Source organism: Lissotriton helveticus, chromosome 11 (assembly GCF_964261635.1).
Source record: "Lissotriton helveticus chromosome 11, aLisHel1.1, whole genome shotgun sequence".
NCBI lineage: Eukaryota > Metazoa > Chordata > Amphibia > Caudata > Salamandridae > Lissotriton > Lissotriton helveticus.
Window position 1 is genome coordinate 940,817,315 of NC_136072.1, and position 24,604 is coordinate 940,841,918.

Genomic DNA, 24,604 nt, shown 5'->3' on the forward strand with positions numbered 1-24,604 from the left:
TTATCCCTTGATCGGGTTGGGGGCTCGTTAGGTACTGCCACCACAGGAGCTGGGTCAGGTATGTTATTACTAGTAGGCAGGGCGTATTGGATACCATCTCTGTAAGGTTGTGATCTATCGGGATTTCCATTCACGCCTATGTCTTCTAAACAACCCGTACCTGGGCGGATTTGTGCAATTAGTCTAGCTGCGAGAGTCTGTTTTCAATCATAGTAAGTCTTTCATAGATAGGGAGGGAAGTCTTTGTAAAGATAAGTTCCAATTTTGCCCAAAAAAAATGCTCCCAGCTCAGTAGGACCCACATCACTGAAGCTCGTTATAGGTATAGCCACTTGTACGGTGGGCGAGCTTACGACTGGGCTGTTTAGGGTTCTTGTACTTTGTCCTTCCCCCTGATTATTCTGTTTTTTAATTTTCACTTCCTTTTAACAACCAGATCTACTACAGGATTTGTGGCCTCCAATTTGGAATGCTGCTTAGAGCGTGTTTTTGGCCTGGAAATCGGCGATCCTGAGTGTACATGGTTGGAATCTGATGTGCTTTGATAGGCAGGGGCAACATCCGTAATATCAGGGGATATGTGTGAATTTCAGTGACTTGTAGTAATTTACTCCCCTCACCGTTAATTCTTTTCGGAGCAGTCTCAGTCTCATGTTGGTGGTTAGGGGACACTGCGTGAACGAACATACCCAAAGAAGACCGTTTGTCAAAAACAGGCTCCAGCGAAAGCCTTCTTTCGGTCAATTCTATTTCGCGGGCCAGCACGGATGATGCCCTTGTGAGGAATTGGTCCAGGGTGCCCACTAGTGTCCCTCCAGTAATGGACTTCCTCCCCTTTGCTGCCTTAGTAGTAGTCATGACAGTAGTGGAAAGGATGGCAGCTTCTTCAATACTCGCTTATAAAATGTATAGCGTATAAAAATATCAGTCTATCAAGTTCCCAAAAAAAAAAAAAAAAAAAAAAGAAATCCTTGCACCAACCTTGGTTTAGAGATGAAAGGGGGGTGGCCCCGTCCTGACCTCAACCGGCATCTAACGGGCTCAAACGAGCCCGCCCTTGGCCCGGGCTTCGCCCGGCGCCCGCCCGCGAGCGTCCCGCGTTGCTGGAGGCGTGAGGCGTAAATAAAAGGCTGCTGGTGCTGGGAGGGGCTGCGACACACCTGAAGATGCCCGCTGTCTCCTGGGCTTGGTAGTCCTTGAAGTAAAATGCCCCCGCAGAGCCTCAAAGCGCCTCCATTTCTTTTCAAGGTGCACAGGCTTAGCGTAAAGAAGGAGAAGAGAGGTGTTTGTGACCTTTGTGGAGAGGATACGAATGGTTGCAAGGTTCAACTGCTGGGTTCTCTGCTGATGAGTAGGTCTTCATTCTCCTCTTTGAGTGGCATTATCAATTAGTAGAAGACAAGATGGTAAAGACCCATACAGTGAGGGTGCTAATAGTTGCTGGATATAAGTAGCTGGAGTCGAGACTGAGGTAGAGTCTTTTTAACTCTTATTTGAGCAGGAATGTCTGATACAGCTTATATTCAAATGTAAGTTAGTCTTTATTAGATGCAAAAAGAAAACGAAAAGGGCCCCAGATAAGGGGTTTGGTGGTGAAATACAGCGTAGTGATTTTCAGTCTGGAGCTCTGAGGAGCCATCTGAGTACAGTCTTGCTTAGATTGGCAAATTCATTGTGGCAAAGGCATGGTACCAGAATGTTGTTGACTAAATATCCTCTAACAAAAATATCATGCTCTAAATATAATTTACCAAACTATACCCCTGGGGAGCTAATAAACAATCTTCACTAAGTGCAACAGTATTTTCTTAAACAATAGTTATGTAAGATCAGTTTTGTGACCAATAGAACTGATTTGGTTATTGGATTTGTGTAAAATCAAAGAAGCACAAGATATTGATTATTTGTCTATATTGTGGTTTGCAAATTTAACCTGGGTTGTGGAGCTTACCTTGAGTGCACAGGGTGAAGTTCAATAACTCAGAAGGTCATTTCTGGTGGTCAGAATCTGTCTAGAGGGAGTTTTATATTGTTGTGGTTCTTTCTCCTGTTTGAATTCTAAAGCTTCTTACTGTTTCCAAAGAACTGAATTATTTCCTCAGTAGGGTAAACAGACAAAGTTAATTTGTTTGATGTAATTTAATGTGGTTCTGCAATTGTGTCCCTGTATACAAATAAGTTGCTTTGTTATTGGTTGTTCAGCCAGGAAGCTGTACTGGGATTAGTGAGACAGTACCAGTAGCAGTGTTTTGCTTTGTTGTCTACTTGCATAGCTGTGCAGTGATAGGTTGACCTTTGACAGAGCCACGCTGCTATAGGTGGCTCTTTGCCAAGTCTTTTGTTTATGGTATTCTGTTATTGTTTGATTTATTTGATCGTTTTGAACTTGCTAAGAATTAAATGGATAGGATATTTACAAAGCCTAAACATAAGAAAGAAGGCTTGCCTAAGGAGGGACAGAAGGTACTGAGTGTGGGCATGCCAGCATATGGAATTATGTAAGAGGTCATGCTCTATACGAGTGTCTGGATTCCCAAATGGAAAAAATATAAAAAGCATGATGAGCCTTTACAGCTTCCAATGGAGGGAACTTTTAATATTAAGAAATTAGATTTCCTGAGACAAACGATGCACGATATGGAACCAATAAAGAGAACTGCACAGTTTGAGGTGCGTAAAAAAATTGGATCGCATGGCAACAGTGAAAGAGAGGAACAACAGCGATAGAACTATGAAGGAATCGTTTAGTTGCATGTTGGAAAGGAAATTAGAGTTTAGTCAACGGAACATGTAGAGGGGAAATATGATGGCATGTTTTAAAACCTTTCCAACTCACAGGACCAAGCATTGTTTCCTTTACGGGATATATATCAAGGGAATTTAGTGCATGCCCCTTGGACAAGGGCTGACCTGTATGCTTTTACACATAATTTTCCAAAATTGAGAGAAGATCCAGCAAAATAGTATGATGAAATTCATAAGTTAACACACCTTTCTACAATGTTATTGACTGATTTAAAGATATTGTTTGAAAATGTTATTACTGGACATTTGTGGTTAGAGTGTAACGTGGCTGTTGGATGGTCAGCTCAGTAGCCAACTAGACTTGGTCCTGATAATCCACCATCTGCAGATGTAGCTGAGAAATAGAAAGCAGTAATTGAACATTTAAAAAAATGAATTCCAGAAAGGGCTATAAATTGGGGAAAGATTATGAAAATGGCACAGGAGCTAAAAGAGTCAGTGCATTCCCATTATGAAAGATAGATGCTTGTTTTTAAAAAAACTTAGTGGAGTCCAGTAAAGAGAAGGATGCTGTTGGAGGTTTCCTGTCAATTTCGTGAATGGGCTCAGATTGGATATAATTAATCCTATTCAGCAGAGTTAATTGTGTTGGTTGACAAATTGTATTGATGTGATTTTGAAATTAGCCAAGAACAGTAGTGAGTATCTTGAGAAAAAAATAAAGGAGAAACTAAGGATTGCTCAATTAAAGCCATTTGAAAGGGTTCCAGCAAATCAAATGGGTTCAAATATGAATTAAATGACTGAAAATGGTAGGTTTAAAAAAAGAATATAGCTTGCCATATCTATGGGTGCATTGCAAGGGAGAGGTGTGGTGCAGCGGCCAGAGCGGCTGACTCCAGAACACGGGGCTTACGGTTCGATGACCGGCAGCAGCTCAACTCAGCACCCTGTTACTCTGGGCAATAGCCTGACGGCCCCCAGCACCTTGAGACCCCAAGGGGTGATTAGTTTGCGCTCTAAAAATACAGGGTACTGTGTGAGGCTTGTCCGACCCCACAGAAAGGCAGATCAGGCAATGGAGGAGGGGGTATAGACAAAATCATGGGAAGATTCAGAACTATTTGAAGAAAAACAAAATAGTGCAGAGAAATAAGATGATGTGGAATATGCTAAATTGTGGACAGAATTTTCAGAATCCGAAAAGATTTCAAATTCAGATTCAAACCTCCCCACTAACTAAACAAACTTTAAGAAAAAATGCCATATAATGCAGCCTATTGATAGAATGCACTGATTCCTACTTTTGAGATGGCAGGAAGCAGATCACAATGATAGAGGCTGAGGGGAGGGATAACTGCTTACTTGGAGCAGTTCTGGAAGTATCCGAAAGTGTTCCATATATTGACGAAGAAGTCAATGGCCATACAGTTTCATTTCTGATTGATACGGGGCTTATCTGCTCTACAGTTCTGTGGAAGTCCCAAACCCACCCCTCTTGGGAAGAAAAGTAAAATTACAGGGAAAAGTAATACATTATTAATCAAGTTTCAGCAGATATCCTTCTTAAAGTAGGACAAATGGAAAACTAACATCAGTTCATATTGTGTGATCCAGTGAGCTTGCTTGGAACGGATCTTCTTTGCAAGCTGAAATGTGTTACTTTATGAACACTAGATGGTGTTGCCATAGAAATGCAGAATGAAGATTCTGTTTTCAAATTAGGCCTAGAGGACAACTGAGTAGAAATGTCCCCAGTTTTTACAAAAGAAGACTTGCCACCAGATTTTAAACATTCAGTCAGAGAAGTAGTATGGGATTTTACCAGAAAAGAAATTGGGTTGATCAAAACAGCAGAGACAGTGAAGATGTATGTGAAACCAGCTGTGGTTTTTCCCAGAACTAGACGATACAGGCTAACTAAAGAGTCAGAGGAAGGGAAACACTAGTTGAAAAAATGATTGAACATTTCGGTCGGACGGCGGCACTATTGTTATTAGATCTCAGTGCCGCCTTCGACACAGTCTCGCACGGGATTCTGATTCGGCGTCTTGAGGAGGTGGGCGTTTCTGGCTCCGCCTTGCACTGGTTTCGATCCTTCCTTACAGATAGGTCATTCCAGGTGGCGATCCCGCCCGGTAAGTCGTCATCCTACCCGTTAGACCAGGGAGTCCCACAGGGGTCATCACTGAGTCCCACCCTTTTCAATCTGTATGTGAGACCGTTGGCTGCGGTCGTCAAGCGGTGGGGCCTGACCATGGTCTCTTACGCAGATGACACGCAGCTGGCGGTCACACCGAGTGGGGACTCAGACCTGGAGGCTCCCAGGTTCTGTGATGGTCTGCGGGAAGTGGCTAACTGGATGAATTCCAACTGTCTACAGTTAAACACCAAGAAGACGGAGATTATGGTGGTTGGTAAACAGGTGGCTTTGTGGGGTGACAAATGGTGGCCTTCGGAGTTGGGTGTGACTCCCCTCCCAGCGGCAGAGATAAAAAACCTGGGGGTGTGGCTTGATCCTTCTCTGAGTTTCATCTGTCATACCAAGAAGGTGGCGGCTTCTTGCTATGGCATCATCAGAGGACTTCGACCCATCCTCAAATTCTTTGATGCACCCACAAGACAGCTGGTGGTCCAAGCATCAGTGCTGTCCAGGCTGGACTATGCCAGCTCCCTACTGGCGGGGGTTAACCAGTCAGAATTTCTGCGGCTCCAGCGGGTTCAAAACGCTGCGCCCGACTGGTGACAGGTCTGCCTAGGCGGTGCTCGGTGTCCAATGCCCTGCGCTCTCTCCACTGGCTCCCTGTGCAGCAGAGGATTAGATTGAAGGTTCTCTGCCTTGCATTTAAAATCCTCAAGGGTACTTCCCCACAAATCTTGGAGAAACTGCTGATCCCCTATGTCCCCTCTCGCACTCTTAGATCGCTAGGCCAGAACTTAGCAGTGGTCCCGCGTTTTAAGTTGAGCAGAATTGGTGGCCGCTCCTTTCGAGTCCTGGCAGCGAGCTGGTGGAATTCTCTTCCTCCACAAATCCGGGCCATCGATGAGCTCCTTCAGTTTAGACGGGCTATCAAGACCTTTTTATTTGTTTAGCTCATCTGTTGTGTCTCTTCTCCTTTCTGCCCGCTTTTAATGCTGTGTTGGGTTTACCTTCTCAAAGCGCCAGGACGCCCCTTTGCTGGGGCAGCTGTGCGCGGTACAAATAAAAATAACATAACATAACATAACATAACATGGAATACTTTGAGTAGTGCTAGGTAGTCCTCGCATTTCTCCCTTAATGGCAAATTAATGATTGTACAAGACTTTCAGAAATCAAAATTGTCGTTCATCGTCCAGTGGTGCTGAATCCAGCAGTTATACCATTTCAAATTCCATCAGAGACAGATTTAGACATGATTATTGATTAGTGCAATTGTTTCTTTCCACTCTATTGCATGAGGAATGTCAGCTCTTTCGTGTATTTCAATTTTTAAATAAAGTTATTGTGTGGTATAGGATTCCACAAGGGTATACAGACAGTCTACCAATTCTCTCACAAATATTAATGAAAGATCTGGATAATGTAGAGTTGCTACATAACTCAACTTTGGTCCAGTATATAGACAATCTTATAATAGTATCAAAAACAAAAGCAGATTGTAAACTTGATACCATTGCATTGTTGAATAATTTGGCTGAAAATGAACAGAACAGTTTCCCAGCCAAGATGCAGAATTGTGAAAAAGAGGTTATTTATCTCAGACACCATTTTTAAAAAGGTGTTTTGAAAGTTTCAAAGGGAGGTGTTTCACCAATACTGAAATTAAATCCTCTGAACACCAAGAGATAGGTTGGGATGCGTCTTGGAATTGGTGGGTATTGTCAACAATGGATCTCAAACTTGTCCTTGTTTGCAAAGCCTTTAATAAGGCTAACCTGTAATGATGTATACAATCTGGTACCATTTGATTATGAGTGCCTTGATAAATTAAAAAAATTGAAAGAGATTTTGTGTCATGCGCTCACATTTGGGATGACTGATTACAATGTAATGCTCTGCTTGTCCTGTCATTAAAAGATGGCTCTGCACTTTCAATCCTTACACAAGAAACATTGGGCACTCATGTGCTCAGTGGTGTATTTTCAGGAGCATTGGATCCAGTGGTTGTAGTTATTCCTGGATGTCTAAAACCGGTTGCAGAAGGTTGTCTGTCATTGTAATGGAACATACTTGAAATTATTTTGTCAAGAGCAAACACACAACTCTGAATAAACTGCAGGTTGACATGATATGAGCAGGTAATCCTTGAAGCATAGAATATTTCCATTCGGAGATGCAATGGTTTGAATTCAGAAACACTGCTACCAATTTCATACAAAAGTGTACAAGGATAGTGACAGTAATAATGAAGCAGAACATGGTTGTATCGAAGTGGCCAAATTATGCACAAACTAAGACCAGACACAAAGGAAGATCCATTAGAATCGTCAGATTTAACATTGTCTGATGATGGTTTTTGTCTGCGAGACCAATATGGAGGATTGAAAGCTGCTTTGGCAGTCTGCACTATTACAGAGACACTAGAAGCATCCCCATTACCAGATGTGACATCAGCACTAGGTGCAGAACTGATTGTTTAACAAGAGCCTGCTGCTTGTTAGAGAATTTGGATGTAATAATTTACACTGATAACCAGTATAATTTTGGTGTCGTTCTTGATTATGGGCGACTATGGTTTATAGATTTATGATGTGTGCAGGGGCTGCACAAACAACACGTGTATGTACTGGATTTATTAAATGCAAGACCTCTGACCTCCTGGTCATGCAACTCTGCTCACCACCCTAGCAGCTCTGTTGTTGCGCCAATGCCCTCTCATCCCTCCATTGCAGTAGGTGTTCGTAGCCCTCCTCCACCCACAGGCTCCTGCCTTCCCTTCATCCCTGGTGGTCCAGTGGGAGAGCCTTGCTCTTCTGCTGGTCCACTCGGCCAGCCTTCTCTGTTTTGACTGTCTTTTGTCTGTCTTTTCTGTTTTTACTGTTATTGTGCCTGTTTGACTTTCTTTTGTCTGTCTTTTTTGTTTTTAATGTTATTGTACCTGTTTTTCTGTTTATTTGTATTTTTTAATATTTGTTGTGTCCTCCGTTTTACTGCTATTGTTCCTGTTTTTGCTGCCCTTTTCCCGCTGCTGCTGCTGCCCCCGTGGCCTCTCCCCCCTGCTGGTTCCCACTCCTGCCTCCCAGCTGCATTTCCCTCCCCGTTCACTATTTAATGGTGGCCGCTGGGTGGCTGTGCAGTGGACACCCCCAGCCTCCACCCTCCCGACAGACGCTAGCATGCCCGAAGCCCTGAGGTACATCCTCCTCAATGTACGCTCCCTGCACAGACATGCATTAGAGATCTGGGACCTCCTCGACACCCTCTTGCCAGACGTTGCCTTCTACACAGAAACCTGGACCACCTCCGCCCATGACATTGCTACTGCCATCCCCGACAGGTACAAGATCCAGAGGAAAGACTGCCCCAACCACCCAGGAGGAGGATTCACCATCGCACACAAGAATTCTCTCCGACTAACCACCTCTAGCAAGAATGACTCCTCATCCCCCATGGAACACCTCCATTTCCAGATCCAGACCAGCTCCAGAATGACCCTACGCAGCACCCTCGCCTACTCAGCTGCTGGACCATGAACCACATTCACCAGAACAATCACTGACCTCACCACATCCCACGCCATTGCCTCCATGGACTACATACTGCTCAGAGACCTCAACTTCCACCTCCTAGGTAATGTCACCCACATTGGACTGAAACAGTTCATCACTACCCCTACTCACAAGGCAGGACACACCCTCAACCCCTTCTTCGCAGGAGGTAACAACATCCACTTCAGCCACACCATGCAACCCCCCTGGACGGACCACCACTGTGTACACAACTCTTACAACAAAACCACTGCTCACAAACCTACACCATGCCTTCCACGAAGGAACGGGAGCAAGGTCACTAAGGAGCACCTTAACTCCACCCTCAACCATGACCCCCCTCCCACCTCGACCAATGTCAACTCTGCAGCCAACAAGCTACACAGATGGATCACCAACTGCACAGACAAGCTTGCCCCCCTCCGCAACCTCGACAGACGACACCCCATGAAAGACACCTCATTCACCACTGACCTCCGAGAATCCAGATGGACCTGCAGATGTCTCAAGAAATTATGGAGAACCAGAAAAACCTTGGAAGATCGGACCACCTACAAGAACGCCATGACAGAATACCACCAACACATCAGATCCACCAAAAGGACCTTCATCCAGAACAAATTCCTCACCTACTCCAGCAGCTCGAAGGAACTCTTCAGCATCATTCAGGAATTTACTAAACCCCCCAGCAAACGGAGTTAGATAAGTGAATAAATAAATAAAATTAATTTCATTGCTTGCGCTGCATTGCAGCGCTGCAATGCAGCACGCGCAATGTAGTTAATTTTATTTATTTATTTACTTACTTAACTAAGTTCAGCCGTATGCCAGAGTTTACTACCCTCCACCCCGCCCCTCTCTTGCCCCGCCCCACAGCACTCCCTTGAGGATCTGTGACTGCCTCCCGGGACCTCTGCAACAAACTCAGCTCCTACTTCTATCTGAAAATCAAGCCCCCACAGATCCCTGCCTGCCGCATATCGCAGAGCTGCTGCCATAGCACCCAAGATACGATGCACCATCAATGCCACCTTCGAATCCGGCACATTCCCCGATGACAGGAAATGTGAAAAAGTCAAGCCCCTACTCAAGAAGCCCTCTGCTGACCCGATGGACATCACAAATTACCAACCCTTCTCACTCCTCCACTTCACGGCCAAAGTCACCAAGAGGATCATCAACATCCAGCTAACAAACTTCATCAAAGATAACTCCATCCTCGACCCTTCCCAATCCGCATTCAACAGCAACCACAGACCCGAGACTGCCCTCCTTGCCACCACAGACAACATATGCACTCTCCTCGGCCAGGGCCACACCACAGCCTTCATCCTATTAGACCTCTCTGCAGCCTTCAACAATGCCTCCCACCAAACTCTCACCACCAGACTCCATGATGCTGGCATACAGGGAACCGCCCACGACTGGATCCGCTACTTCCTCACCGGCCAAACCCAAAGAATCAGACTTTTGCCCTTCCTTTTCGAACCCACAGAGATCAACTGCAGAGTACCCCAAGGATCATCGCTCAGCCCCATGCTCTTCAACATCTACTTAGCTCCCTTTGCCTCCGTTGTCAGACAACATGGACTCAGCATAGTATCCTATGACGACGACACTCAGCTCATCCTCTCCCACACAATGGATCCCCACACCACCAGACTCAGAATCCAGGAAGTAATAAAAGACATCAAATCCTGGATGAGCAGCAGCTGTCTGAAGCTCAACTCGTCCCCGGACCCACCCCTTCAGCATCAGACAACACCTGGCACTGCCCTCGGCTACCGCCCCACTCCCACGGGCCATTGCCAGAACCTCTGCATCATACTCACCTCCTCCCTCACCATGACTCGACAGATGAACGCCGTCACCTACACTTGCTTGAACATCCCCCGCATCCATGGGAAAACTTTCAAATAGATCGCCCTGAATCAAGAAAGACCGTCACCCTCACACTCATAACAAGCAGACTGGAATACAGAAATGCCCTCTATGCCAAAATCAACAAATCCCTTCTCTGCAAACTCCAGATCATCCAGAACACCACGGCCAGACTCATCCTTGGCATCCTACATCACAAACACATCACCCAGCACTTGCAAGACCTCCACTGGCTCCCTCTTGAGAAGAGAGTACCTTTCAAGCTACTCTCTCACAACAGCAAATCCCTCCACACCATCGGCCCCCAATACCTCAACGAAAGAGTCTCCTTCCACGGACCCAAGAGAGACCTCTGCTATGTCGACCTCGCCAAAACCTCATGCATCTGCAGAGCAAGAGTAGGTGGAAGAGCCTTCTCCTACATCGCGGTAAAGACCTGGAACCAGCTCCCATCAACATCAGATGCTCCCCCACTCTGCACACCTTCAGAAAGAGCCTCAAGACATGGCTCTTTGGTTGACTCTGAGCTGTACATGAATGTTAATGAATATGAGAAATACTCCAAACAGAAACAGTGGTCTGTCATCTCATGAAGTGATCATGAGTAGAGCAATGCATCTTGTACATGTATCTTCAGCTGCCTTCATTTCTACAAATGATGACATTGTACTGGATTATTGCAAAGGGCTGGCTGATGTGCTGATATCTGTCTCTTACTAGACGTGTATTTGAATTGTGCACACCTTATAATATATGACTTTGAGACACTGTTCAGTGGTGTGTACCAATGTGCCTATTTAGCGTTCTGTTCAGGGACATCTGACTGCCTAACACCTGCATGATTCTGCTGATGCTGCTTCAAGTTCAATTGTCACTTGTAACCTGGCCGCACAGCGCATGAATCTATCATTCATTAATTTTATGCAAAATAAAACAATATCTCAATAATTTTGTTGAACAATATCTGCAATACTCTGAGAAGCAAACAAAATTAGAGAGCCTATTAGCATACTCATAATATAAACAGGAGGAATCTGTTGATATGTATCTGATTAAAAATGCTTACTGTGGGATGCACTAATATCCTAATGTTCAAATCTGTCTGAGAGACCGCATGACAAATCTGTTAGTCTCTCAATGCACTTTATATCATCGCCATATGGGGTTAGCGTCTTCTGCATGTAACAATAAACAGGAGGGGATATGATAGGATAGTATTGGGTTGCCTTATCACATTTATTCAGTGATAACTTGTGATTGGGAACACGTAGGCATTTCAAGTGTAGTGTCTGAGAAATTATAATTAAAAATCATATTTATTTGTAAGGTCGAATTTTAAGTTACAATTTTGAAAAGGACACTTTTAGAAAGTTACAGTAAAAAGGGGCTGGGCCTGTTTGATCAGCTAGGTTAGGCCACTTTTACATATAACAACAACAATCACATTTGCTGATACTTCGGTAAACACTACTTTTTAGGTCGATCAAGTTTTTTAATTTTCTTGGACAAAAATGTATTAATTTTATTGGACATCATTACCTATTTGAAGCCCACACACTTGCACTAAAACAATCAATTTGACATCAAATTGTAAACATTCAAAACATTTCATAGAAAAAAAAAACCTTACAACAAAACCGTGAACATTATACCAGTCACCAGTTTCTGAATTCTGGAGTTTCATTACTGTAATCAACTTATCAAAAGGATTCTGAATTCTTAGTACCATCTAGGGGTTGTAACAACACCTTATTTTTTGTCCAATTAGGCCTCCAATGTTCCTTTTAGGATTGCCTAATTATAGATGTGGGTTCACCAACTCCCTAGTGCCTCAAGGTCGATGAGTAAAAAAATCTTTTTTATTTTAGGTTCTCCTCTGGACAATGAATGGTTTCAGGACTAAATCTGGTTGAACAACACAAAACATAAAGATTTTTTTTTTTTAAAAAGCCTATTTTTGCCTCTCTTACCGATATTTAAGGAGCTTTTATATCCACTGTAGCTTTAAGCATGTACTGTATGTTCAACGTGAGTCGAAGGCTTTTGTTTGAGTTCTTTATCTCTAATTATGTAGATGTAGAAAAAAGAGAAAAGAAACACCATCTTAACCTAGGAAGTATTGTTTTTACCACTTATATTTCTCATGTTTACTTTCTATGCACATTCAGATATATAGTTGACTTACTTCAGTTTAAGCCGTAATGCGCCACAATGTTCTATTTCAATCTTGCAACATAGTAGCCTCTAAGGTTATATGTGGACAGCCTTGAATGCCGTTGTTCTGAGAAGCATTGTACCCTCATGTGGCTCTGCCCCTACGTCACGGGGTGCAGCGATTCTCAGAACCGAGCTATTCACCGTCGCTCCCCCATGGCGCTTTGTACCCCCCTACATCACGGGGGAGGAGCTGTTCAGGTGCTTTAGTGTACTAGAAGAATTGTGATGTATTCCTATAGGTTCTGTATCGATCCCCCTGTTCCTGACCCTGTTCTGGTTAACAAACTAACTAGCAGCCATCCCATGATGCAGAAACCGTTATCTGATTAAGCCACACCACGCCGCAGGAACGCGTTATCTGATTAGGTCATAACGCTTGCCATCTAATTAGGCAAGCAATATTCCTCCAGCCCCTGATAAGGCATACGGAGTTCTCAAAACAAATCAAACCTATGACAACCTGGGAAAATCCCTGCGGCCATTGTTTTGATTTCACCGAGAACTTCAGTAAAAGAATGTGCTAACGACCAGTTCGTATGACATCCTTATTGATGTATCTATGTCCATCCTTACGTCAATCTCGGCACCTTACAGGTATAAATATTACCGATATTGCCTTAAGCAAACACACGCGGTGGTAACGAGATCGGAGCAGCGAGACTTGCCGAAGAGGCCAGCACAGAGCGGACCCCGCTGGCGCTGCCCCGCCTTCCTGACGCGCTGAGAACGAGACGCTGCTTTCTCCTGCCGAGAAATCCAGCTCCGGCGCTTCCAAGCAGCCCTTGCAGGCAGCCTGGAATATCGAGACCAGAGACGAGAGATACCATCCCTCAACCATCCTAGATCTCAGGTACAGAACTGAATAACCCCTTGCAGAGAATTCTTGAGTCAGTCACTTGGCAAAACAAACTTAACTTAAACTGCTACTTTCTATTCCCGCCCACGTATTAGGCTTAGGTCAGGTACACCGGGGTAGGCGTAGTTAGAAGCACCAGTTGAGTACGATTAGTCAAATGTATATATGTATGCATCTATTTTATCCATTTTAAACCACCATATGGCTTAGAAACCATATAAATGTTTTTACAGTATTATTTTATACTTCTGCTTTTATTGTATGCACTTTACTTAACCATAAGTATTGCAATAATATCGATTCATTTCTCTTGTACGAGAAAAGAGACTGATCAATAAATAACATCTTTTATTGAACACGCCCGTCTCTTCCTTTTCTCTACAATCTGGTGAAACTAAGAATGCACGTACTGACTGAGTAAAATAAGTTGTCTTTTGTTTTCACACGACTCTAGAGATACACTCTTGATTAGGGGAGAGCAAAGTTGTCATGTTCTATGGTTGTCAGAAACTAAATCCCTTCTTGTCTATCCAGGGAGGTTCAACTCTTCCTTGCCTATTCGAGAAAGTTTCTAGTGAACTCTGAGCTAGCTGGCAAACCCAAAACTTTAAGTCTAATATCGACAATAGAAGACCTAGTTAACGTCTGGTCTAGGCCTATACTATTGAAGGTATTATTCCAATGCGCAGAGCCTATTGGGATAATAGGAACTACACTACAGAATTGCCGTAATTTCTTGAGACAGCGCTCGCGGGCGCTATTGGTTTTTATGGTTATTTAGGGCGGAGCGGCCCCCGCGCGGTGTACTCCGCAGAGCTTTGCCTACATTGACAGTGCGGCCCCTTCGACCAGGTTTAACTCCCCCATGGCTGCGCGCATGGTAGTTTTTCCCGGTTATTTGAAGCTTCAATTATTTATCAGTGCGGCCCCTCCGGCCAGGTTTGCCTTCCCCCGATGGCCTGCTTGCCTGGTGGAGTGCTCCGGGGAAATAAATAAAAATATTAAAATAAAAAGAAGCGGCGTACTGGTGGTGTTGCGCCTTCTCCCGCTGCAGTCTGTGGATGGCTCGGTGCACGAGGCTTCATGGCGCAGTCAGACAAAAGGGCAGGTGCGCGTCGCCTTGATTCAAACAAGCTTCAATAGCTCAGTTGGGAGAGCGTTCGACTGCAGAGCTAGAGGACCCTGGTTCAATCCCGGGTTTCGGCATAGTTGCAACTTGTGCTTTTATTTTTTTTTATTTATGTATTTATTTATTTATGCGATTTTATATAGCGCGGACTTTACCCGAAGGTGTCAGAGCGCTTCCCAATAGGACCAGTAATGATACAAGAGGAAACAATTGCAAATGAACAAATTACAAAAGCAAACGTTAAGTTACATGGTCAAAAGTGACAATAGTGAGCAACCAAAATACATGAGGTAGCAATCAGTACATTACAGGAGAAAAAAGTGATATGTGTGCAGGTTACAAAAGTATACAAAGTACAAGTAGAGGTATAATACTGCAATAAATGGCAGACACTCCAGCACAACAACAAACGTTACGTAGGCAATGGTGGCACTTGTGCAAGTATCTAAAGCAAACAAAATGTGAGAGGTAGCAAACAGTGTGTTACAAGAGAAAAGTGACATGTGCAAGTTACAAAAGGGTACCATAACAGGTACAAGGATAATACTGGAAAAAATGGTAAACATTCAAACTACCAGAACACACTCGGAAGGAACTTCCATAGTCCTGGACAATAGACTTTTCAATAATGGGAGGTCTTCCTTCAGATGATAGCGAGGGTGTGAATTAGATTTGGAGGTGTCTTTGGAGGAGGAGTCAGTCTTAAGTCAAAATCAAAATCAAATTAAGATCAAAATACGGCGGTCTATCCGCAACGCGGGTGGCCTTATTAGACTTAGTTTTTATACCCGTTTTGCACCCCTTTTACAATAAAGGCCTGACGGATCTCTGTTGTATGTGCTCATATGTATTTCCACCTGTTATAGAAGGGACCTTGCAGCTTTTCTGTGTTATTTACTGTCCCTTGGTTTCTCACGCTTACTAAGTGTTCCCCCCAGGAATTGTTTTCGCCCACGGGCGGGATACTTGAAATGTTCCTTGACCGGTGGGGTTTTACCAATGTGCGCTTCTAGTTGCAATGCCTGTGCAATTTGCATTAATAAGCTTCATGCCTCAACTGCCTAGACGATGTCTTTGTGTCATAACACGAAATGGTTAACACTTCCGGTCACGCAGCCTTAAGACGCTCACGTTGGTGTGGAGATGGCGTGCTCTCATTTTACAGATTGACTCTACATACGTTGGCCCAACTGGATGCTAAATCCAGACGGGGCTGGGAGAGCTTGGCCCCGCTCTGGGGTTCCAGCGTTACTACTACGCCACTGTCGGGTGGTGGTAAGGTATCTTACTAATGCCAAGGGTTCCGTATTCAGTGCAGGTAGGTACTATATATTGTCCCAAACTAGTACCTTCACAATGTACTTCCATGGGTACGTCGGGGACTACTTCCTATCATGGCGCAGTTTCGCGCTTATCCGCTACAGGCCTTCCCAAGTGGCTGAGTGAAGGATTAGAGCCGATTACGAGCCGGGGGCGTAACCCAATCAGGTTCAATTTATACCAGTTTGGATTACGCCCTTCGCTCGTGTTCCCAAATTGCTCCTAGGCTCCTAATGCCTCAAGTTCAGACGGAGCAATTTTTTTACTTACGCCTTACCGGCTGTAACAACAGGAGGGCCCTCGGAGTGCACACACGCTCCTTATAACTAGACATGGCTCTTACGCCCTTGTGGGGTGATTTGGACTACAGCTCTGCTGAAGAGCCGGTTATATTATTAATTTCACTTCTGGTGTGCAAAGGGTTGGCTCCCCCTCTTACTCCTCCGTGATTGGTGCCTTGCACTACAATAGTACATTCTGACACCCTTACACGGGCGTGATTGGTGCTTGGCACTACAATATTACATTCGGACACCCTTACAAGGCTGGGTGAGTTACAAGGAGGATGAAACATACATTAAAGGAGCATTCGCCCCAGAATGCACTCGGTGCCAATCGGGATTTTTCCGTCCCAGTGTCGGTCCCCAGGGCCCCAGGTATACAGTCCTCAACACGGTGTGGTAAGCCCTATGACCGCCCATCATTATTATTTACGCATATCCTTTGGGCGTTGTTGTTTTGTCTTGTTTCTTATCCATTTTCTTTTTTCCTATTTCATTTCTCCTACCGCCAAGGTCGGTCTTCTTCCTACCATTGACATCCACTCCCGCCTGATTCTAGATCTTAAATACGATGGATTTATCCAGCACTGTCGTACTAGATAGTTCAGTCTCTCTGGGGACTCCGCGGGTTGCAGGGTCCACAATACGGTTTTGGGTACGTCTTTCACCCCTTCTCCTCCAAGAGATGTAAATCCCTTTTCTGGGAAATGGATGATTTATCAATGCCACATGGGGGGTCGTTCACCATTAACTTTGTGGCAAGGTATCTGGAGTTTTTGGGGCAAGTTTAGCCTTCCCCTAGACCCCCGGGGATACGTCATAATAACGGTCCTTTACGTTTGCACCTTCTTATCGCCATTTTCGCCTATAACCCCTTATGCTTCAGGGTTTCTGCTTCCGGTCCCTTTTCGGGAATACACAATATCAGGGCCAGTTCCAGCTGCACTTCCGTTCCCCTATGCCTCAGGGGGTTCATCCAGTATCTCGTTCTCTGGCATTGTCTGAGGGTGCAATCCTTCACATACTTCCCCTTGAAGCTCACTCTGGAGCTCTCCGTGCAAGGGTTCCTTCGGGCGCTTTGGGTGCTGGTATTATTACCTTTGTTCCCATTAGCCTCTTTGGCTCTTTCCAATATATTGTAAACGGAGCTACTGCCAACTTAGGAGGTTCCTGTTCCTCCTACTAAAGGAGGGGTTGACTCCTTTTCCCTTAGACACCCTTCTAAGGCCTTATATTGGCATGGGGTGTGGCGTTAAGGCGACTGACGCTGGAATCTGGGGATCACGGTTCGATCCTCGGCGCCAGATTAGCCTGGCACCATGTGACTCTGGCAATAGCTTGCTTAATCTTCCTGACGACCCCTACAGCTCGAGACCCTTACGGGTGATCGTTTGCGCTTTGCCAATGTGAATTATTATTACACCTTCACTGTCAGCAGAAACAGATCCTAGCATTTCTGATGTATGAAGACCTCCATGCCGACTTCAACACCCATGGCCAAGGGTTGTGTCCTGATTACCAAGGTTTCTGGCATGTCCGTCGTCAAGTAAGCAATCACCTTTTTTGGGTTCAGAGTTTCCGATAACAACGGAAAATTGTCAGGCGCTTAACTGCGTTGCTGGCGCTCCCCTATAACTCCAGGTTCTTCAGTCCCTTGCGATTCATTCAATGTAAGAGGGCCAGGTTAGCTGGTGGATATATGACACGGGACTCTGCTGTGGGGTTAATTTTCCCCACATGGCGGGCGCTCTTATACCAAATGTGTGCATATTGATTTTTCGCTTGTTTTTTCCAATGGACCGGGTTTTAGACTATTATTTTCCAACAGAGGGTGAATGGATAGGCTTGAGCCAATATTTCTCGTTAGGTATTCCGTTCACTCCCTCCCAAATCAGAATATTCCTCAGGGGAAGGGTTTTTCTCTACTTTATGGGGAGAGGTGTGGCGCCGCGGCCAGGGCGACTGACGCTGGAATCTGGGGATCACGGTTCGATCCCCAGCGCCGGCGGCAGGTTAGCCCAGCACCATGTGACTCTGGGCAATAGCTTGCTTAATCTTCCCGACGGCCCCCAGCGCCTAGAGACCCTTACGGGTGATTGTGCGCTTTACAAATGTGGATTAATATTAATTAATTAATACTTTCCCTTATTGATAATGGCCTATTCATACATACTATCCGGTGATGATAGGCCTAATCTACTTTGCCAGTGTGCGTTGTGTACGGTTTGGCTGGCGTGGATGGGGAGCAGGTAGTATTTATGCTCCCCGTGGTTTTCTGTACCCCCTAAGTCAAAAGGGAGTTTATACATGCCTGTTCAAGTTGTTTGTTGTGCGTTGGCTAGGACTCGGCTGGCGTTGATGGGGAGCAGGTAGTATTTCTGCTCCCCGTGGTTTTATGTACCCCCTAACTCAAAAGGGAGCTTATACAGGCCTAATCTACTTTGCCAGTGTGTGTTGTCTAGGGTTTGGCTGGCGTAGTATTTCTGCTCACTGTTGTTTCCTGTATCCCCCTAACTCAAAAAGGAGCTTATACAGGCCTGTTCTAGTTTGCCAGTGTGCGTTGACTAGGGTTTTGCTGGCGTTGATGGGTAGCAGGTAGTATTTCTGCTCCCCGTTGTTTTGTGTACTACCTAAGTCAAAAGGGAACTTATAAAGGCCTGTTCTAGTTTGCCAGTGTGCGTTGACTAGGGTTTTGCTGGCGTTGATGGGTAGCAGGTAGTATTTCTGCTCCCCGTTGTTTTGTGTACTCCCTAAGTCAAAAGGGAACTTATACAGGCCTAATCTTGGTTGACAGTGTGTGTTGACTAGGGTGATGGTGTTTGTATACCCCCTTTGCAGCTCCTTAATCATTCTAACATGTAATTTCTGCACTATCTTTCCAGTTTTGGACAAAAGAGTGTTAACCCAGTGTCTTGTCATCAGGTACGATATCTTTTTCACCTTTTTAGGGCATGCAAGCGAAGCGAGCGAAAAGCACTTTTACTAGGGTTTCAAAAATGGACCTTGAAATTCCACATAGCTCGTGCATGTGCATTTCAAGGTCCATTTTGATTGGGCTTTGCATGCGTGCTGTTTTATAACAAAACACGCAATAGGCCATAGGCGGTCGCCTAACTCTGCCTATGGCCTATTGGTGTTTGTTATGCGCACCAAAGCCCATGTGTCTTCAATTATGGCAGCCAGACACGGCCGCCCTAATTGAAGACATATGCTCGCAGTGGCGCGCGCGGCGCCACTCAGGAGCATCTTTTTTTTTGTTTGGGATCCATTTCACTGTCGAAGAAACTAAACGCTGGATGGTGCCTGGTTGCCCAGGGTGGTCACTCCTTGGCCACAAGGGAGATTCTTCAGTCTTCAGCTCAGGTGAATGTCGAAGGGTCCAGAGTTTCGTCTCGAGTCGATTCCAGGATTAATCTAAAGTCTCCTGGGTCAGCTCCTACCTCTATACAACTAAAGGGGGCTGGTTTGCTAACTAGGTCCCTCCTATGGGTGGGACCAGGAAGGGCGGTGGTTACACCCCCTTTCCTTTGTCCAGTTTGGCGCCAGAGCTGGGGCTATGCATGGAGCACCTAGTGTGCTCCAGGCAGTGTCTGTTTCTTGTCAACCCTCCCTGTCCCAATACAGAAAGTCCTGTCTGGGGTGGTGCTCCCACCTCTCCAGGCAGGAAACCTATTGTCCAGGCCTCCCTTGCTGGAAGGACTCCCAGCAGCAGGAGGCCAGACTTGTGTCTGTGGCAGCAGCATCCATTTTGTGATGCTGGGGCTCTGGTTAACTTTAACCGGGTAAGTACGTTCAACATGTCTTCTCCCTCTGGAGGGGTGGAATGCTACCCCCGTCGCCAGAGATTGGCGAGGGGGTAGTATTCCAAAGTGTATGACACCTTACACGACATGTTTCGATAAAGCCAAACCAAAGTTAGCATTAACCGCGAGGATTATAATGCACTTAAGAGTATATGGTAAGGCGATATCATAGAACAGCTTTAAGGACATGGTTCCGAAAGCTGCAGACAGGCTCAGCTCATGCTAGAGCACCATCTCACATATAACCAAGCACTCTGCCTCCAGGATTGTTAAGGCCTGCCATAGGAGTGACTTATACGTTACTATGAGTCTATATATAAGTAGGTATAGGGATACTACACCTAAGCAAGGGGTGATTACACGACCTTGCCCCAGCGGAGTGATCAGCCAGTTGTGTCTATTTGAGTGACCAGCCAGGGGTGGCATAATACATGCTGCAGCCCCTGGTAGGCCTTAGTTACACCTATGCCCTGAGTACCTAGGGTACACTTATTACAGGGGCTGACAAGGTGAACCAATTCCCAATTGTGGTTGTACCTAGGGTACATGTTGAATTTAGAGAGAGTGCATCTGTGCTGGGGGTCTGATTAGCAGGCCCACAGCCATATCTAAGTCGAAAACCAGTAAAGCAAAAGCAAAAAGGGGGTGACCATAGGAAGCAGACCCTACTCTCCTACAGTGCATAATTAATATAGCACTGTATACCCCTGGCGGGGATGTAAGGCACTATCTTCCTCGCTCACTCTTTTTCTACCCATCGTTTCCTCTTTCTCTCTTTCTGCCGCTATCTGTTTATTCCCTCACTCTTCTTCTTTCTCTCACTGCTTCGCACTCACCCCCTCACTTTGTTTCTCTCTGCCTCTCCCTATCGCTTATCTCTCTTGCTCTACTCCACTTTTCAGTTTCTCTGTCTTTGCTTTTCTGGCTGTCTCTCTGCCTTCTCTCGTGTTCTTGTTCTTTCTCTGCCCCTATCCCTCTACCTCGGACAGTTATTGGTCACTTGACTTGATTTGTTCTGTATTGCAGAATTAATGTAGCACTTTAAACCACTAGCGATGATGTAAGGTGCCCTCTGATTGCCAACACGGTCTAGGGAGGCTCTTTCGGTGTGCATGGCTGAAAGAATGTGGGATGTAATCTGGCTTTTATGGGAAGTACTGAGCGTGATTTGTGTGAGAATCAGAGACATTGTAAAATCATTGTGCGGCAAATATGTACCTGCCCTTAAATCTGAAATTCTGGAGAAAGATGTGAGTACAGATAGGGTCGTGCATGCAACTGCACAGGGACGTACCTTTGGGAGGCAGGGTGTTTGTGGTGCTACAGCCCCCTAATAAATGCATTTTCTGGTAAATAGTTGTGTACAGATGCTTTAAGTCGGGTATGGTGAGGTGTCGGTCGGATTTCACCGGGAATGTTTGCATACATGCAGACAAAAAATACACTGTCTCCCTCTCTGTTTTAAAAGTCTTCTTAAATGTTGGTTATTTTACAAAATATTGTGTTTTCTCTCACTTAGTACCGCTACCCATCCTCATGTGTCTCCCTTTCCACTGCCACTTTAGTCCCTCTCTTGTTGTATAATGTATTATAACATTAAATGCCAGCGCAATTGTTGGGAAATCTGAAGCTCACACCCCCAATCTTACTGACCAAACTACACCTCTGTGACTGCAAACCCGTGCCCCCTGTGCTTTAGCAGCATGCTGTCCCACAGCTTAAAGGAACTATAAACAGCCAGGTTTGAAGGCTTTCAAAATTTGAGGTGGTTGTCAATTCTTCTTGCAAGAATTGAGTTTCAGAGGTGCCGCCCTGGACTGAGGAGCTTGCAGCAGTGCAGGACTTCCTGAAGGAAGTCATCCTGTTTGAAGTTTATACATTTGTTGGGGGGGGGGCGCGAACTAGACCTGAAGGCATCAGAGCGCTTTACATGAGCACCAGTTGTGTTACAGACGGACACATTAATTGTTAGGTCTCGCTAAACCATCGCGTAAGCATTGTTCGGCGAGATTATAGTAAGGCTTCCGAAAAGTCTCTTCATAACAACAAAGGTACCAGAGGGTCAAGTGGCAAGTGTACTCGGACTGGGACTAGATACTGATACCAGCAGCTACACCCTGACTCTTATAAAACTAGTAAGATAAGCCAAACCTGTGGATGGTCTTGAACACCCATCAGTCACCACTCGGAACCGCCCTTCATCATTTGGGGTTCCGTGAGAGACCCACACACCAAGATGTCTTATCACCAACAGGAATGGGCCGAGCAGATGACCATTGGTCCCTCCTGTTGGGAGCGTGGGTGGCCTCTCTACACTATGAGTAGTTGTAGGGTGTGACTGATGAGATAAAGAAGACTGTGCAGTGCAAAAATTGAATGCAACTAAAATAAAAAAGTGTGTTAAAATTGGATTGGGAAGTGAAGAACAAATTTATTCGGATAATGCTTCCTCTTCCAACATTAAAAATAGTCAAGACAGGTAAAGATATACACTGTCTAATGGTGGAACGTGGTCAACATGTTTCAGCAATTCACGGCCATTATGCCTTGCTTTCTTCAGGACCTATTTGACGACTATGGCTACTGCAGCAAATGAATACCAAAACCTGTAATCAAATTGTGAAATAAATAAACAAATAGTGAATCAATAGACAGACTGGCACAAATATCACCTGGAACTCCTAGGTGCAATGTCCCGTCTCCTCTTACAATTTCAGTTATTCACCGAATTGTAAGGTGTGAAGACCTCACCCCACCTGGCAGCGGCTCAGGGCAAAAGTGAAGCACCGCTCTTTCCGTCGGTACTTCAAACCGGCATCTGTGCCGACTGGGGAGGGACCAATGGTCATCTGCTCGGCCCATTCCTGTTTGTGATAAGACATCTTGGTGTGTGGGTCTCTCACGGAACCCCAAATGATGAAGGGCGGTTCCGAGTGGTGACTGATGGGTGTTCAAGACCATCCACAGGTTTGGCTTATCTTACTAGTTTTATAAGAGTCAGGGTGTAGCTGCTGGTATCAGTATCTAGTCCCAGTCCGAGTACACTTGCCACTATTTGACCCTCTGGTACCTTTGTTGTTATGAGTATACTGTAGGGAATGTATCCAGAGCTCGGTCGTTAAACTTTCCCTTGGGTCCCCTCCTAATTGTGTTTGTGTAGTTGTTCCGAAAAGTCTCCCCAAACTGCGGATTCAATTCAGTTCATGTGAGCCAGGCGCGTGCACATCGCCAGCCACAACCCACACCATGCCTCGGCATCAGACTTGAAAGGAAGCCGCTCCCCCACCCCACTCCGCGCAATGCCAGAGCTAGTTTTTCTCGCTTTTTATTTGGTGTTCTTTGCGGCCCATGCTTCATTCCACCTACCACTTTACACTGACTTGTTCACTTTCCTCCCATTTCTATCTCCTTCTCTCAGTCTCCTCCTTCATGTATTCCTCTATGTCAATCTCCCTGTCTCCCATTCTTCATCTTCGATGCATCTTTTATTTTCTTACATGCTTTGGTGTACCTTCTCCTTTCTTCCCCTTCCTCCATATTTTCTACAACTTCATCACCTGTATTCTCATATCTTCTTTATTACTGCCTTCCTTATTTGATTTCCTCTTCTTCATTCCACCTTCCTTGTTCTCGCTCCGGTTTTCTCTTTCTTACCTCATTCCTCGTTCTTTCCAACATTGCCCCATCCTCTTCAGTCTCTTTCTCTGTGCTTCTGCTTTTCTCCGTCTCTACTTCTGCTCCTTATTTCTTGTGTCCCCAATGTGCAGCTTCCCGGCTTTATTCCTTCCATTCTCTTCTTTCTATCCTGTTGATATTTCCCCTCTACTCCTTCCACCCTGCATGCCCGCCTCTACTGCTTCCTTCGTTTTCGCGCTTTATTTCCGTAGTCTTTATTCTGTCAATCCACTTCTGTTCTCCTCCCTCATAACCCCCTCCTCCGTTTATCCCTCTCTTCGCCCCTCCTCCTTCTTCCTTATCATATTATTTTCTTCCTCCTCTCCTTTCCTCCCTCGTCTTTCCCGCTCTTTCTTGCTTCCTTGGTTCCTCCGTCCCTGTCTGTGTCCAGCCCCCTCTCCCTGGTACCTCCGACCTTTCCAGCTGCCTCCCGACCACCCTGACAGTTGGGAGCTGGTGCCTGTGGGTGCAGAGTCTGGCTCGGCGTGATTTATGCCATTGGTATAACAGCAGACACACTGCAGTCCATCACTGCAGTCCCCCCTGATTAAAATTCAGCTCCGGCCCCGACTGCAGCACTCCACAAATGGAATATTCTACATAATTTGCGAAAATGCTTGTTTTTCTGGTTTAAAAAGTGACCTTGTGTGATGTAACTAGAGTTCATTTAAAGCGCTGCAATATCTTACGATAGGGTTCGCGCTAAATAAAAGTGCAGAAAAAACACAAGACAAATCGAACACTTTAAAGCAAGAAAGGAACACCTCGGTGGGTGAATCACCCAGCTGGTGTCACAAGGCCCCCATAGGTAGAGCGGATGTTTCTTGCCATCTCCACCTCTGCTGATTATCCAGAGGCTACCAGGCCTTACAGTAACACCTCGTCACCCAGAATACCCTCGGCCCCCTCTCCAATCTCACACCTCAGCAAAGAGCCTTTGATCAGCATTAAACAGGCGAGTGCTCCCCCCTGGGGCGCTACCTCCGGGCATTAAACACATTATACA

General features: G+C 45.4%; 1 protein-coding gene across 1 annotated transcript in view; it reads left to right on the forward strand.

Moving 5' to 3' along the window:
* The window catches only part of LOC144792329 (solute carrier family 2, facilitated glucose transporter member 11-like), a 594,529-nt gene that overhangs the window by 197,743 nt on the left and 372,182 nt on the right, over window positions 1–24,604 (forward strand). The window lies entirely within an intron of this gene.